Source organism: Petaurus breviceps, unplaced genomic scaffold, assembly GCF_028583685.1.
Source record: "Petaurus breviceps papuanus isolate PSGF00001 unplaced genomic scaffold, PetGlider_PUasm1.0 90977, whole genome shotgun sequence".
Taxonomy (NCBI): Eukaryota; Metazoa; Chordata; class Mammalia; order Diprotodontia; family Petauridae; genus Petaurus; species Petaurus breviceps.
Genome location: NW_027187391.1, coordinates 475,069 through 477,331, shown reverse-complemented (window position 1 = coordinate 477,331; position 2,263 = coordinate 475,069).

The window sequence follows — 2,263 nt, the reverse complement described above, 5'->3', positions numbered from 1 at the left end:
CCCCCCCCCTCTTTCTCTCTCTCTTTCTCTCATTAGCAGTTATCCAGTAGGAGAAATAAAGTAGTACTGCAAGTTCTGGTTTCGTTTCTGAGGGTACTTTAACCTGTTTTCTTGCCGTTTCCATGGCCCCATCGAAGACGTGTACATATATGTATGTATGTACAAGTATAGTATATATAGTGTATATAAACTTTCTGTGCACTCGAAGCTGTGTACATATATACATATATGTAGATACTTTATCTGCACTCAACGCCGTCACTTCTGTGTTTGTTAGCTGTGCTCCCTTAGCATTCTAATAGCGTAAATGTTGTCTTCCTTACCACAAACTCCCAGAAACCCAGGCCATTTTCAATACTATGCTTCTAAGCAGCTTTGGCGGAAATGTCAGAGATAGCAAGGTTATTTCCCGGCTGGTGGGTCGGCGAAATCAGCAAGCTTTTAACCTTAGAGTAAAAGAAAGCAAACCTCTTTTTCCGCTATGGTCACTTTTCTTCCTCCCGCCCCCCCCACCCCAACCCCAAGTCCCAGCATATTTGGATGCCATCCTCAAAAAGAAAAAAAAAAAAACTAAAACACTAAAGGAATGAAATTAAACCGCAGGCTGGGAGAGTGGGGCTGCAGGGCGGGGGAATCCCAGGCGACCGAGTCGCAGTTTTTGGCGTCCTCCCCGGTCGGGTGATAGGGGGAGGACACCAGGGCTTCTCGCGGCGGTTAGCCTGTATTTTGTGTACTCATATGCACCCTTGGAGGGCTTTCAAGAGAAGGCCGCGGCCGGGAGCCCGGTGGCCGGTACAGATGGCTGCACAGGCTGGGCTCTCAAGGGCTCCCGGACTCCCGGGGTGGTCTCCGCCCCATAGAGTCCTCAGAGAAGCCGGCTCGGCCAAGGGTTCAGCCACTCACAAGGCGCAGCGCTGCCGGGCGCGGCGGCCCCAGGGGCTGGCGTAGCCCTCCCCCACATCTGCCAGCTCCGGGCGGGCGGAGTAAACAAGAGACGTAGATGATTTGACCTGGCGTGACCCGGCTTTCTGGCTGGGGTTTCCCTGAGCAGGTGACTCGGGGGAGGGGTGGAAATTAGTCTCTGGAATTTCAGGCCAAAGAAATTAACAACGGGTTCAGCTATGAAGGCAGGTATTTTGCAAACACCTGCGGGGTTTCTTGTGTTCCTAGTCCTGGAATTCGTCGGGAAAAAAATGACAATAATAACGTTTAAAGTGCATATCATTAGATATAAGAAACCAAAGGGATAAGACAGCCCCCTTGGATCTTATCTGTAGCGCTATTGCAATTTGTTTCTTTTTCATTTTCTAATTGGGTTACTTTTGGAGCCGTCCAAAACTGAGGTGTGTTGTTGGTGTTTAGGGTGACAGTATATAGGACCACAGATAAAAAGCTGAAGGGTTTATAGAAATGAATACGAGGGCTCTAGATTTAGAGCTCGAGCAGACCCTGGAAGTAACCTAGTCTAACCCGTTCTCTCAGGTTACAGGTGAGGAAGCTGAGACTTACTCGAGGTCGCACTGGTAGCAAATGGCAGACTTAGGCTTTGAACTCATGTCCTCTGACTGAAAATCGGTCACTTTAGTCATTACACCAGCTATTTCCTTACTTTTTTTCCCTCTAAATACAAAAGTGCTTACTTTTTGTATTTAAATAACGGAAAGCCTATCTGATTGGAATAAGTTCCAGGATGCCCTTCCTTCCTAGTGACAGCTTTTCCTTTCATTGAAGAAGTGCTTTTCTGAATAGCTATTCTTTGACCTTCTTACTTTGTATTCTTAAGGAGACTTAAAAACATCCCAACTCATCACTTTTCCTCAAGTTTATACCCCTGTATTTTAAAAACATTCGTTATTAAAAATATTAGGCAATTTTCAAAAGTATTTAAAACTCAAAAGCTTACCTGATTACTCTAGGACTATTTTTATTTTACTGCTTAAATGGAGAATGAAAAATTGTATTATGAGACAGGAATACAGCAGAAAGAGCTCAGAAGAGAGAGCACTATTTTAATATAGATTTAGGAAGCTCCTAGGTTCAAGCCCAACCTAGGAAAAGTTACTAATTTCCCTGGGTCTCAGTTTCCTCTTCTATAAAAACAGGAGGTCAGGTTAGATGGCCTTGGAGGTCTTTTACAGCTCTTGATCTATGACCTTTAAAAAGCTGATTTTGCTCCAGCCCACATGCATATCTACACAGCAGGTTAGAGAACAGCAGATGCTCCAGCTCTTAGAACCAAGGAAGTCTAGAATAAATTAATTAA